We start from the raw sequence: 15,149 nt of genomic DNA on the forward strand, positions 1-15,149 counted from the left end.
TGTTCTTTTGTCTAATACATAAACCCCAGAGTCTCAGTGCTTTACTCTCAACTAGTTTAACTTGTGATCCAACCAGTGCATCCCAGTTATGGCTACTGCTGTTGGCAAGGAGCTTCTAAAAGCCAAGGCAAAGAGTTTGTTGAGAAGTGAGGATGGGTGGCAGGACTCCATCCAAGGACTGAGACTGATGCAAAAGCACTACATCTCCTACTACTTCTATTGTTGTTAACACATTGGTCTTACATATGAAAGATCCCAATTCAAGAAAAGCTAATATACTCCTAGTGCTGGGCCTGAGCCCAGATAAACGGGAGGGGGAGGGGGCATCCTATGTGCCAAATCAAACATGTGGGTCCATCCACATTGGCAACCACATAAATGTACTACTACTATTATTGTACAAAGAAGCTCCTGGTTAATTTCAGATGTCTAAAGTCAACTTTTACAGGGTCAGACAAGGCCAAGTGTTGTTGACTTTGTCTTAGGATGTAATGCTGAAACTGTAGTACTTGTATCCACTTGTAAACAAGTTTACCTGTAATGGGAAGTTATCTGGTGCACTAATTAGCAATATGTTGGCATATTTTACTAGCAACAGCTTATTTATTCATTGTTAGCGGCTGCATTTCATTAAAAAAATTCCAGCAGTGGCTGTCCAGCGTCTCTGCTGAAAGCCCCGCTGATTTTTTTTTTTGTACTATTCAGATTACCTCAAAGCACCACTGGATGGCTCTAGTTGACAAATAGCCATAGAGAACAGCTTGTTGCCCAACTGGCAACGCCACAGCCTACAATCCACGCTGCATGACTGCTCTAATACAAAATGTATCCAATAAGACATGCTTTCTAAGTAATGAACACACATATTTTAAAATAGCAGGATAATGGTAGCTCAATTCTTTATATATAGCCTGTTGACTTTTGATCCAGCCTTTGGGAGCGTGTACAGGTATTCCTCTGTTTTTGTTTTGCTAAAGAGTGGGAATGTCATGGTTGTTTCTAGTCGTTCATAAGCAGGTGAAGTCTCCTTCTGGTATCATTACCATGCTGTCACTCACGTACACCCTCTCCTTGGTACTCTGAAATTCACCCAGTCCCTTTCCGTCTCCTTCCTGCATTCTTAGTCATCGTCACAAATCAAACTTAAGTGACCAATCACAGTGAAACTCTGCCACTGCTTCCTGTTTGCTTTGGCAAACCTAGTGAGTTACTGTGTAATAAGTCCACCGTGCTACTTGAACACCTGCGACGAGATGAAATGTCTGTCAAACATCCGGTCCTTCCCATCCAAAACCAGTCTGGTCACAACACCGCCTTACATCTGGCTTTACCATATTTGCTTGACCAGAGTTCCTGTTTTTAAAGATGGGTTTCTGCCCATAGGAATGCACATGTTTACTCATTCCCTTCCCCTGGCTTCTCTTAAAATAACTTAAATCTCAATCATATTAACTCCTGTTATCTCAGTTTTTCATGGTTTTGTTTTGTTTATGTATTTTGTAAAGCATCATGTCACTGGTTTACATCACTGTTTACCTTATTCCCGGCCGCCCACAGTGATCTGTATCTCCAGTCCCACACACCCTTCAGTTGAGTCCTATAAGAGCACTTGTGTTTTTACTTCAAAGGAAGATGAAGATAGGACAAAAAAGACAGGACCGGGGGTCTCAAGTTGAGCAACCCTGGGCTGGATTAAGACACCTGGGAGGAAGTGCAGTCCATGACTTGAGGGGGGTTCAGTGGAGAAGTTAGTCACCCACCGAAGGCTTGTTCAGGGCTGACTAATGTTTAAGTGGCAGGAGGTGTGGTAGGGGCTCTGGCAAAGCAAGGCTCAAACAGAGGCTGACTATTTTTGGCCAGCTGCTCTTCCTCCATGCTAATTCCTCTTTTCACCCGTTCTCTCTTTCCTTATTCCCCAGATGTGTTTCCTTCCTGAAAGTCAAAAGGCTTTACTTCTCTTCTTTTCCAACCCTCCATTGACGCACTTGCTTCCCTCTGGGGGGAACTGGGAGGGTGGAGGTGGGAGGACCAGCAGCTAAGATTGAGTAATTATTTCTTTTTTTGAAGTTTGTGGTTTTGTTGTTTGGAAAAAAAAATGAGGATAGTTCCTCTTTTAAAAAAAAGAAAAAGAAAAAAAGTCTTAAAGTGCAATGATTAAACAATTTACGACGTTGCTAAGACAGTTATCTCAATTTCTTATGAATTGCAGATCGAAACAACAGTTGTTTCATATTTCCGCTGTCAGTTATTGCTTATTGTTTGATGGTTTGATCTTTTGCCTGTTTCGTTCAGAATGATGTATACGTGTGTGTGTGTGTGTGTGTGTGGGGGGAGAGTTTGCACGAGAAGGTTATTTTCCAAATTCAACTGACAACATGTCCAACTTAATTTAGCACTGCAAATCAAGCGCCAGTGCTCAAAACACAGAGTGGACAATGTGTGTGGAAAAGTTTATCTTGATATTAAATCGTTAAAATGCAAATGTGAGAAAAAAATATATTAATATTCAGGTTAACAAAATACGCATTTCTAGAGCCCCTAAACCTACTCTGTACAGCAGTTCTTTACAATAGCACATTTATCACCAAATCAGCAGCAGAACATAATTACATTGTGTATAGGAAATTTATTGTTGCACAGCAGAAACAGATGCATGTCTGAGACATTTGTGGGTGTGACCCCCAACAAATCAACACCAGGACCCTGCTAGTAGTAAACAACCCGCTGAGGAGTCTAATCAGCCAATCGACAATCAACAATTAAAAAAACAGGAACAAAAATATACATCATAATGAAATATATGGCACATCTCTGTCATAACAAAAAATATGGTCAAATAGTTTATCACCTGCAAATAATAAGTTGTTACAGTTAAGTCTTAGAACAGAAATCGCTATAGTAGTAAAAATATATTTTTGTCATGTGAAGAAATACTGTTTTGTCTCATAATACAACTATTCCTCAGAGATTTTGTTCCATATTAACACGTGGCATAACATAGCCGGTGCTGAGTTTTGGCTGCATATCCATGATGTGAATCTCCTGTTTCATCAAATCTCAAAGTCGCTCTACTGGATCGAGTTTAATTATCAATTATCTCAAACCAGTTTGAGATAATTGAGATTCATCAGACCAGACAACATTTTTGCAACCTTCCATTGTTCAATTTTACTGCAACTGTGCAAATCATAGTCTCAGTTTCCTTTTTCTTAGCTGACAAGAGTGGCATCAGATGTGGTCTTCTGCTGCTGTAGCCCATGTGTTTCAAGGCTTGATGTATTGTGGTTTTAGAGATGCTTCTGCATGGACTGGTTTTAATGAGGGTTGTTTAAGTTACTGTTGCCTTCCTATCTGGCCACTCTCCTCTGATCTCTGGCACCAATAACGCATTTTCACCCAGAGACCAGTTGCTCAGAGGATATTTTCTCTTTTTCAGACCATTCTCTATAAACCCTGGAGATGGTTGTGTGGGAAAATCCCAGCAGATCAGCAGTTATTTTGAAATACTCAGATCAAACCACCTAGAGAACAACAGCCGCGCCATATTCAAAGTCACTTAAATAACATTTCTTTCCCATTCAGATGCTCACTTTGAACTTCAGCAGATTGTTTAGAGGATGCCACGTTGCGTTGCTGGAAAGTGATTGGATGATTACACATTTATGCTAATGAATAGTTGAACAAAGTGGCCCCTCAGCGTATATGCACATCCATAAGGAGTACAAATACCTTTCTATCAACCTTCTGTACCCCCCCCCCCCCAAAAAAAACAACAACAACAACAACAACAACCCCAGCAACAGTTCTTTAATTAATCCCCCAGAGTAGTCCTTACAGGCTTAGTGCCGATGACTCATTGACGGTAAACCCCATGTCCAGCTGAAATAATGGACATCTTTCTGATGGTTTTGTTATGTTCAGAAATGCTAAGGAATATCCAAGCCAAAACAATTTTTGACAGTTTTTTGACAGCTGAGATTGAAAAACTCATCATGTAAAATAAACAAAAGGGTGTACTATACTGAGATTGTAATTCAAATATTTGTGGAAAAGCTGCATTTCATTTAATTCACTTACATTCAATTTTACTTGTGTCAAGGTGCTTAAAATGTAAGGAGAAATCCTTATATATTAGGAGAAAACATTAGGGAGAAAACCCCCAAAATCAGATGAATAAGCGCTTGGCAACAATGGGAAGGAAAAACTCCCTTTTAACAGGAAGAAACCTCCGACAGAACCAGGCTCAGGAAGGGGTCAGCCATCTGCTGGGGTAACTGAAGGGAGGCAGGACAAAAGACACACTGTTGAAGAAAGCCAGAGAGTATTGATAACTAATGATTAATTGCAGAGTGGTGTATAAACACAGAGAGTGAAAAAGGTGAGTGAAGAAGAAAAACTCTGTGCAACATGGGAAACCCCCCAGCAGCCTCGGTCTATTGCATTGCAACCAAGTGAGGGTTCATGGTCACGCCCCAACTACAAGCTTTATCCAAAAGATAAGTTTTAAGCCTAAACTTAAAAGCAGAGAGGATGTCTGTCTCCCAAATTCAAACTGGAAGCTGGTTGTACAGAATTGTGGCCTGAAAGCAGAAGGCTTTATCTCCCATTCTAGTTTTCCTCTTTATTGATGTGATATGCCGCATCTAAGATAATATAGGGTCTGATTATTCAAGACCTTGTACATAAGGAAAAAAATGTAAAATTACAACTGGAAGTGTCACGTGTGTTGTAAATCATAAAGTGAAGGCGATTATAAGGGCCTAACATTTGGGATACACTTCCATGTCATACATTAGCCATTAAGTTACTGATAAATTGTGAACACCCATGCCTACATGAGAACACGTTGTATGTTGTGTGGCGAGACAAAGAAAACTGCTGCACCTTTAAATCGGAGAATGCCAGCAATTTGCGGCTGTGCCCAGGCATTTAGAGCAGGAATGTGTTGGAATGTGTTGGCAGCACTTGATTTCCCCTGCAGCTTTTCCAGGTGCTACATGGAGAGGAAAACAACAAAACCGCGGAACACAGATGGACAGGCCTCGGATATAACAGAGGGTGTGCAGAGTTTGATTAGAAAAGCCCCTCTCTAGACATGAGGTCACCCATATAGGTACGTGCTGCCAGGACATGTAAAACTGGAGGAGAGAGAGAGAGAAGGAAAAAAAATAGAGATTTATATCCCTCCCTGCTTTATCAGCTGTCTCCTCCCTCGGTCTTTAACCACAGATTTATGTCTTTGGTAAAGGCAGCCACTCAATAATAGACTCGCCTCAGGAGCACGGTAGGGAGTGTAAATTTCAAAACACTTGCATGGGAATAAACTCTGGCTGTTGAACCATTAAAACGTGTCTGCTTTGATAAGCCACTCTTGAAATAACACATTTCTCCAAAATACACAGCTTGTCAGCTCAGCTCTCAGGTGATTGAGTGATTGTTATGCTGGTGCCGCTTAAAAGCAGCTAATTTTCACTCATGTTATGCAACAGCCTCTAAAATGACCTCCACACTTGAATGTTAACGTGACTCATTACAACTGCAGGGACTGCAACCCCACTCTGTTCTTTTCAAGTTTGCCCCACTGTAAATGTCAAGCTCCGAGGAGGAGGCATCAGCCGTGGTGTGGTAGCAGAGACCCTTCACAGTCCTGCACTGTATCTGTAAAACAGGTGTGCTCTGCTTGCTTTTGCTCTGCCTGTGCTATTAATTTTTGATTTGCTCCCTTCTTGTGTTTCTAAAAAGTCCCTCTCTCAGTCTCGCTTTCTGTTTCCAAGCCTCACCCTCTCCCTCACACACACATACACACGCACACACGAACAGGCAGCACATGGCCAGCGTGAGTGAGTCATAGTGGACTGGCAACAAGTGCCTCCTCACAGGGAGAGTCCCTCCATGTGTCCCTGTGATTAGGGCCAATCCCCTGGAGGGGATCAGGTGCGCAGCTCCTCCTGGGCAACGTGAGACCTGGTTCCATTGTTTGCAAGTTCACAATGCACTTGAAGGATGAGACAGCAACTTGCACTCCATTGAAACCAGCAGAAACGGATAGTGGGTTAGTGGGTTCTTAAAATCTGTGTCTAGCACTAGTATTAGCACACACTAAAACATACTGGGTGCAGTTGTGGACCTCCAGCTCTGTGAGCTCGCAGACATAGACAGATGTTGATATTCTCACTATTACGATGAAAATGTTCTGTGGCTTTAGCAGGTGTGATCTTTACCCTAGTGGCAACCTGAAAAATGAAGCCATTGCAAAGGTGCCAAATATCCTTCCCTCCTCTTCCTCCTTCTCCTTTAAAGTCCCCATAAACCACCACATTAAAATACCCAACTTCAACTTTGTAACTTGTATGTTTTAAAAACCAAAAGTTGATTTAGCCTCTGTAGATAATTTCCCCTACAATAAAAATATAAGGGGATTTTTTAAGCACTTGTTTGGTTTTTACTAAAGGATGACAGCCTGAGTGATAAACACCAGCAGCTGTAGCTAGCTGCTGTCTATTAAGCCTTACCTTGCTACATTATTTGTATCACACTATTTGTTGCATTTTGTGTTTTTTAATGAAATGATTTAATAAATAATAGATAATATGGGCTGGTGTATAGTAAATAAGATGTGGTTGTCTAGATTTGGTTTGAAAATGTAGTTTTTGCTTACATAGCACTAATTTGCAGTCGTCTGAGTCTCTGAAGACACATAAATATATTTATGAATACAGCTCGCTAACCAAGGCTTCAGCTCTTCTGCATATGATCTGTTCTTGCACCAGAAAACCAACATTGCATTGGCCAAAATGCTAACACTGTTGTGAATCAACATGCAGTGGGTTTGCTATCTATAAATTGTAGCATTAGCATGCTAATATTTGCTAGTTAGAACCAGAGGCGGAGCCAGACATTTGAAACACCCGGGGCTTAGCCCTAAAGGGTAGTATGCATATGGGATTTTTTTTTTTTTGGGGGGGGGGGTAGAAATGACTGAAAGATTAATAGGCTCTGTTTTGAGTTTTGTTCAAAAAAGAATGACTTCATATAGGAAAAAAATATATCACATATGCAGGACACCTTAAGCTAGGTTTTTAATTAAGCAGCAAGGCAGAACAAAATCAGGGCTGTATCAAGACACAGGGACTAAACCCCAATTCAAGCAGACCAAGAACTGATCCGGAATTAAAACAGGACTACAACAGTTCAAAATCAGGACTACTGAGGACTTAACCAAGACAGAACCAGAATCAGAACTAGATGATAGTAGCACTAAAAAATCATCATAGACCTGCACTACACTAATTTTTTAATTCTATCAAAGAACACTATTTAGATTGAGAAAAGTTTATATAATTATTTAGCCTTGTTTTGCAAACAAGCCTGCATAACTTAATAAATATTGTATTGAAATTCCACTTGTTTTGCATAGAAATATACTGAACAACATACAAAGCATAATATATAAAATACTACCAGAGGTTTTCTTTGAAAGAAGCTCCTTATGTCCATTCTTGTATATCAGTGCATTACTGAAACCCATTTATTTAGCCGTGGAGGGTAGCAACTGAAAATATGAAATAAACATACATGTAAGCTAAGACTCTCTAAAGAAACAGCATTGTTGTTGTTCGGCTTTTCATTTCACCATTTGTTGATTCACTGGAAGAGCAAGTAAGGTAATATGGGTCAAGTGATCAGTTTGATATCAATCTTTCGCGATGCATCATCATATTTACATTATTTGTACAGTACGAATGATTTGCTTTGGTACCTGGTCGAACTTCAGTTCTCCTCTGTCTGCCTGGCTGCGCACTCGCAGGCAGCAGCTGCCCCGCCCCGCTTAGTGCCTGAGCTCGGATCATACCAATATAAGGGGGGATTTACGCACAGTGGTAAATTCCCACAGTGTGCACTATGTGCTTCGAATATTGTGTGTAGTTTTTGTTTTATACAGTTGTCAGCCAGGCGTCTAACTATGAAAAAATTACACTCCAAAAGACCCTGGGCTTCTGAAAAACAACCCGGGCTTAAGCCCAGTAAGCCACCCCCCCGCTCCGCCACTGGTTAGAACCAGACAGTATAAAAGCGGGATCTGACTGTAAAACTTATGACTTGTCAGTCAGAAGTCCTGCAAGTGTTTTGATACTTTAGAATAGCCAAAATGTATAAAATGGAAGGTTAGAAAGGCAATAAAAAAAAAAAAAAAAAAAAAAAAATCTATCTGTCTAGGCAGAAGTGTTAAAGCTCGGATGGTGCCAAAGTCATTAGGGTTCATCCTCTGGGGAACACAAATGGCAATACACCATTTCCTGGGAATTTCATTCATTCATAGTACTAGCATGAATAAAAATAAATGACCGTATAGTCTGAGTTTGGTTTTGAGCTGTGTTGGAAATATACACTTGTAGCTGTGATGAGTCCCTGTTGTTGTATTTGTCAAAGTCCGTGTTGCGTTACTGTTTCAATTACAGACGACAGCTGCTTTGCTCACTTTTAAACATCAGCTGTTCTTATACACAAATTTTTAGGCCAGCAAATTTGCACGTCTATTTCACTGCTTACAAGGACCAACATCACATTGCTGTCATCAGATGTGTTCTATATAAAAACAGCTATTATTCCATCTTGGAGTGTGGCTAAAAGGAGTTTGAATACGGTGTTATTTTGCGGTCGTAAGTGCAATAATAACCGTCCTGGACTAATAACAGGTTAGAGGAACACTTCTTAAGCCTGCTCCTCCCATCACATGATCACAAACCTGCCAACACACCTCGTGTACCCACGATGAACTGTAACAATAGCAGAACGTGCAGTACTCTTCACCTCTTTGACACCAGCCAAGCCTTTCCTACACCATGTTTGCTTTTTACAAACACCCTTTTCACACACCCTTTAGCAAAATAGTGTGTCCTACAGGGATGCTGCGTGTGGACTCGGTGGAGCGGTCATGCAGGTGGAGGCTGTCTGGACTGACATTGGAAGGGTGTGTGGTTAACAAGACTGCGCCTGCTGCAAGTCCTGTTATGCCAGTAAAGCTGACAATCAGTGTCAATAATCCAGAGAATTAGAGAAGTTATTACCAAGGTTTATTTGTGTTTGGATCGAGTGCTTTGCAAGATCAGGATTTAAGGTCTGGCTTACATTTTTAAATTTCCTTAAATAAAATGAAAACAGAAAAACGCTCACACACCCTCACACGCACCAAAAGTTGTTTCTCCTCTCCATCATTTCCTGAAAAAAATAAAACAGAATGAATGCAATTTTAGTGACAGCACAATTGACTGAATTTAATGCTCAAATCAAGTGGTGATCCTTCAATTTGCAGACTGCTTAGTTGCAGATCAAGTTGTGCACTCCACTTGCAGTACAGACAGCAGGAACAACAAATGTTTTAAATTGCATGTTAGCACCGTTTTAGTATTGACCACAATAAATAAGAACCTATCAACTTTATTAGCACTGATCTCAAAAACCACGATTCTTGACCGTTTGCTGGGTGTGAGACCAGATCCTAATGGGTTGTGAATGCACGCCAAAAATGTCAACCACACCTTCGACCTTGCACAACTTCCCTATTCTTCTGCTGCACACACTCCCAGCAAACACGCCCAAACGATCCTCACCCTTCTGTCCCTCACTCTGTGTTCTGCAGCCAGCCTAACTTAATTGATGCCCTGCCAGCCTAAATTACACAGCCGGCCTTCGAGGGCAAAGAGATAGAGGTTGTCAACAAGTGCGGCTTGAGTGAAGCCCTGGCTCCTCACCCACAGTGACAATTTACTTGACTCAGCATCACGCAGGCAATGTTTACTGGACCTGTCCACCACAATCAACACTGCTGCGTACGGGCTGACTGTAACTCCACTGTAAACCTCATCACTGCTGAGAGAAACGGAGAACTGGGGGAGGGGGGAGCAGAGAAGAAGGGAAGCTTATCCCCCAAGCTTTGTCCTTCCTCCTCCACATCAGAGCGGATTCAGTCATACAAGCAAGGCAACAAATTAGGCTGCACACATGCACAGACATGCACGCCACAAGCATCCACATAAATTACCCAGATGAAAATGTTAAATTGAAAACAGCGTAATTTTCAGCACTTGGTGCCGGCACCTGATGTACAGCAAATCAAATTAAAATTCAATATTCGATTACAGACGAAGGAAAAAGTGCTTTCTTGGTAACACTGTCATGTACTACCTGTTTGTTTAGTACTGAAGTCTCAGTGGTTGGTCATAAAATCTGTCTTTGCAAAGATTTAAGTGCAAAGGTGTAAGAGGTGTTAAAGAGGTGAAAATTCAGCTGGATCTTCGCCCATATGTTTGGAAACATATGGGCAAGATATTAGAAGTTACAGCATTACAGCTGAGTTACAAACACAATTAAAGCTGCAAGCAGCGTTGAGAGGGCCCTTGCACCCTGGCGTGTCGAGCCACGCCCAACACCTACACCCAGCAAATCTGATCTGATGTCACACTGATGCTTAAGCACATGTAGCTAACTGTGTCTTTCCTTTTACACGAATAGATTATCTTTGATTTCTCTGAAATCAAGTAACATTGGAGTGACTTTGACTCATATTTGGGTATAAAATGAGGGATATAATATTAAATAGAGAGATATGTAAGTGTCATTTTTATTGTAGTACTTTTACTGAGATATAATATCTGTATAAATATTTATATGTAATCCACATACCTTTGAGATGTGGTCTCCACTGAAGCCTCTTCTGAAGCTTGTCCTGAAACCTAAAAGTTATTTATTGTGTTAGATGTTTTTTTTTGTTTTTGTTTTTTTCCTAAGGAGTTTGCATTTTAATAACTCTAGTTGCAATTTAATGATGAGCCGATAAATATGATTTTGGACCTCTAATCAATCTGTAACTTTTATTAGGTGTTAGGATCTGTTGTGTGCTCAGTCAGTAGTACCCTTATCCTCTTTGCCGTATGAAAAACTGAGTTCCTCTAAACCAGCTATGGTAAGTTTATCCACATTGAGGGAAGTCCCCACCAAAGACTCCAAGGTCTTCCAATGTTTTGGTTTCAGACATGGGTAATGAAGATCAGCGATCACAGGCAGCTAAAGAAAGAACACATAAATAACACTTGAGCAGTCACAAAAATAATGAATTACTTTCAGCCCATATTGTAATATGGTATCATTTTAAAAAGAGACTGCTGACAACATTATCTACTGTATGCCACAAAAAATATCAGATATTTCATAACACTTTTTTCTACCCACTCTGTGCATCATCACGTTCACCTTGTTCTTCAGACAGGGAACTATATTGTTACGTGGCAGGCCCTTCTCAAGCTGGTTGAAATACTTGCTGCATTTGTTGACTTGTGCACTAAACTGCTCCATGTCCAGTTGTTGAAGTGTGCTCTAGCGATGGGTAAAATGAAAAGTACATTTTCATTTAGTTTATAGTATGGATATACTTGCTATACAGTGGAGGAAATAATAATTTAATTCCCTTTTGAATTTGTAAATTGGCTCACTTACAAAGAGATGAACAGTCTCTTGTTTTCATGGTAGTTTCATTTTAATGGAGAGAGACAGAATATCATCCAAATATCCATGAAATTTTTTTTCTTGTAATTGGTCAACAGGTTTGCACACAGGAGAGATTTTGGCTCACTTCTCCTTACAGAAACTCTCTAATCCTCTAGAGATTTAGAGGTTTCTTGACTGTTGTATGAGAACTAAAAGTTTCAGGTCCTTCCATAGAGTTTCTATTGGGATTAAGGTCTGGAGGCTGGATAGGCCACTCAGTAGCCTTAATGTGCTTCCTATTTAGCCACTCCATTGTTGCCTTGGCGGTATGTTTTGGGTCATTGTCATGGTGGATGATCCATCCACAGTGTTGTTCAGTGTTATGGCTGAGGGAAAGAGATTCCAGAGATTTTGTGTAAATGCCCCTGTCCTTGGCATCTCAATGCGGTGATGTCATCCTGTCTTTACAGAAAAACAGCCCAAAGCTTAATGTTTCTACCTGGGGTTGGTGTTCTTTGCGTCATACTCAGAATTTCACTTCCTCCAAACATGGCAGGTTGAGTTAATGCCCGTGCTTGATGTTGCTTTTATCTGACCACAACAATTTCTTCCAGGTCTTATCTGAATTATTTAGATGTTCAGAGACATGCTTAAGACCTTCTTGATCAGGGGGACGTGCAAGATTTCAATATGTTATGGTGTAGTGTGTTACCAGTGCTGTTCTTGGTGACGGTAGTCCCATCTGCCTTCAGATCATTAGTAAACTCCTCCCATGTAGTTTTGGGATAATAGCTTTCTCATGATTATCATCACTCCAAGAGCTCTCATGGAGCTCCACACATGGTCATTTGATATTTCTTCCATCTTCTCACCAAGCTTCTTCCAGTCTTGTGCAGGTCTACAGTCTTTTCCCTGATCTCCCTTGATAGCTGCAGTGGTGGTGGAGAGGTTTGAATGGAAGACATTGATTCTGTGGACAGGTGGGCTTTATGCACATTACGAGTTGAGATTAGGAGTATCTGTGATTGATTGCAATCTTAGTGCACACAGTCAATCAATAGAAACCAGTAGTTTGGCTGAGTGTAGGAGATCAAATATTTATTTCACCAAATGGCATGCAAATCGAATTGCAGTTCTCTTTTGTATCACTTTTTTAGCACACATCGAAACTTTTATGGCTTGATCTAGTTTCTATGAAATATGTTTACATTGAAAGAATTAGAGTACTTTGAATTTCTTCTGGTAGGATGTGCAGGAGGAAGCTTTGGCCTGTGGCTTTTCTATGGAAATCTGGATCTCCCCCAACAGCAGATGCACTTGTGATGAATCAGCACTGATGTCTAAAATTTGTGGATCCTGCACATTAAAATGCACGAGCTTTTAATTATACCAAATATAGTTTAATTATGCTTTAGTTAAAATTACTAAATAGAAATAGAACAACAAAATTAAAAATAAAACAATCATCTTCTCATACCTGCAATTTAAACCGGATTTCCATGTTCTCCTGTTTGAGTTCCTTTATATCCTTCTTCAGGTAGCTGCAAAACCTTTTCATAGTAGCATCCCATTCTTCCGCTTCCTTTCACATGATATCATCTAACAAGTCATCACAGAGTTTAAGCATGGCAAGAATTTCTGGTGGTGTGGGGACTGAGTGCACGTTGATCAGATCGTACATTTTGCATACTGATTTCAGCTCTTTGTTAGCAAAACGAGAAATGGAAATATGGAGTTGAGTAAATCAGAAAAAGAAAGCTGAGGAAAAAGAAAACAAGCTGCTGTGTTTTGTTGGTTTATCACATTTAATTGTTAAACAGGAACATCTCACCGTCTCCTCAATCTCATCCAGAAATGTGAGAAAGTCAACCAGCTGAGCTGTAGTAGAGGGACTGATCTGTCCTTCAACTTTGGCCTCACGAACGTCAGTGATTATGGCCTCAGCTTTCCTCTTAGCGAGTTGGGTGAGCGTGTGACTGATGACCTTAAATCACATTTTATGGTCAAAAACTTTCCAAATTTCCAAAAACAATCCACAGTAAAATGTAGGAAAAAAACAACAAAAAACAAAACAATAATGACAAAAAATTTAAATTTCAATGGAATAAGTAATAAGTTAATAAGCACTGCATCCAAATCCAAACTTTCATTCTCCTTATAGATTCTCAGAAAGTGCTCAAACATGTGTGAGTACACGTTCGCAGCAGCAAATACAATCTGGAATGGTTTTTGAAGGAGAAAAATACATCAGGGCAATTCAAAGCTGTCAGGCATCTAAGGAAAACAATGCAGTAAAACCACCCGGATGCTTTGCTTGATACTTTGCAGGTAGACGTCATTTTTTAGGTTGACTTTCAAAGAGGGTGCGTTTTCATATTTATTGCCTATTTATATATGCCTTCCAGACACATATAAAAACATACAAATATACAAATAAAATCCCATGTTAATTTCAAATTAAAATTCAACATAACCAGAATAGTTCAATCATATCCAAAAATCTGACAATTTTTCAATGCATCTGAAAATAGAAATACAAAACACAATTTTTTTTATAGTGACTCCATGGCCAAAGTTATCTTTTTGGCACAAACATTTTTGTGCCAGACATCGAAGGGTTTCCATAGTCTGTAGCGTGCAAAGAAGGGGATGCATAGCAGCTTGCACTGGATATTTTCCCACTGCTTCACAGTTAGAAATACTGCATCATCATCACACTGCAAAATCACAGCTTGACTGTCGAGGTCAGTACTGATGTACTCGTGAAGTTGACATTTGAAGGTAGGGTCCCGCTGTATGGGAAACAGCCATCTGGGGAGAGGAGGGGTTGACATCACATCCTTTAAGGGCTGAGAAAGGAAGGGAGAAGGTACGTGTTCCTGTTATAGTGGCAATTATGACAGAAATTTGCTTTAGACATACTTGGAACTACCTTATCACTGTAGACTATATATATTGTTTACTGATTGACTACAGCACTATATTGTTTTTTATTGTAAAATATGCTACCATGATCACAAAATTTCAAAGATCTGGTTACAAATTCCTCAAATTCTTTCTAGCAGCCTCTTTTTTTCAAAGTATGACACACTAGTTACTTTAAATAACACAATTTTGTAATGGCAAGCTTTTCTAAAATCATACCTCATCTCATACCTGTTGGTCGACATTTTTGGTGGATGGCAGAGAAGGTAGGTGGATAGCATCATGGTGCCGTTGCTTCAGACCTTTGGTTTGAATGACTGCTCACAGGCTTTCAGGCTTTGGAGACTTGGTTTCTTTGGTTTTACAAGTCTCTTTGGCACTGTCTACATTAAAGGTAAGCAAAGACCAAACTGGTTTTATTCAGCAAAGACAAACTTTTGAGAATATAAGAAGATCACTACATGCACTAGAACAAACAGCTAGGGACAAAATCAAGGCTATGGTTGTGGGCTTAGATGCTGAGAAGGCTTTCGACTCAGTTAGATGGTGATTTCTTTACAAAGCACTGGAAAAATTTGGTTTCAAGCCCAATTTTATAATTTTAATAAAGACTCTGTACAACAAGACAAGCGCCTGCATAAAGATAAATGGGGATCTTTCGGATTCTTTCATCCTGGAGAGGGGAACAAGGCAGGGCTGCCCGATCTCTCCCTTCCTTCCTTTTTGCCCTATATTGAACC

At 40.2% G+C, this 15,149-nt stretch overlaps 1 pseudogene; it reads right to left on the reverse strand.

Annotated features, from left to right (window-relative positions):
- Positions 1-10,899: 10,899 nt before the first annotated feature.
- LOC146633215 (dynein axonemal heavy chain 6-like) lies at positions 10,900-14,654 on the reverse strand (annotated as a pseudogene).
- Positions 14,655-15,149: the final 495 nt, after the last annotated feature.

This window comes from Diplotaxodon limnothrissa, linkage group LG4 (genome assembly GCF_057381915.1).
Source record: "Diplotaxodon limnothrissa isolate DT_005_m linkage group LG4, D_limnothrissa_male_GT1.1, whole genome shotgun sequence".
Lineage (NCBI taxonomy): Eukaryota > Metazoa > Chordata > Actinopteri > Cichliformes > Cichlidae > Diplotaxodon > Diplotaxodon limnothrissa.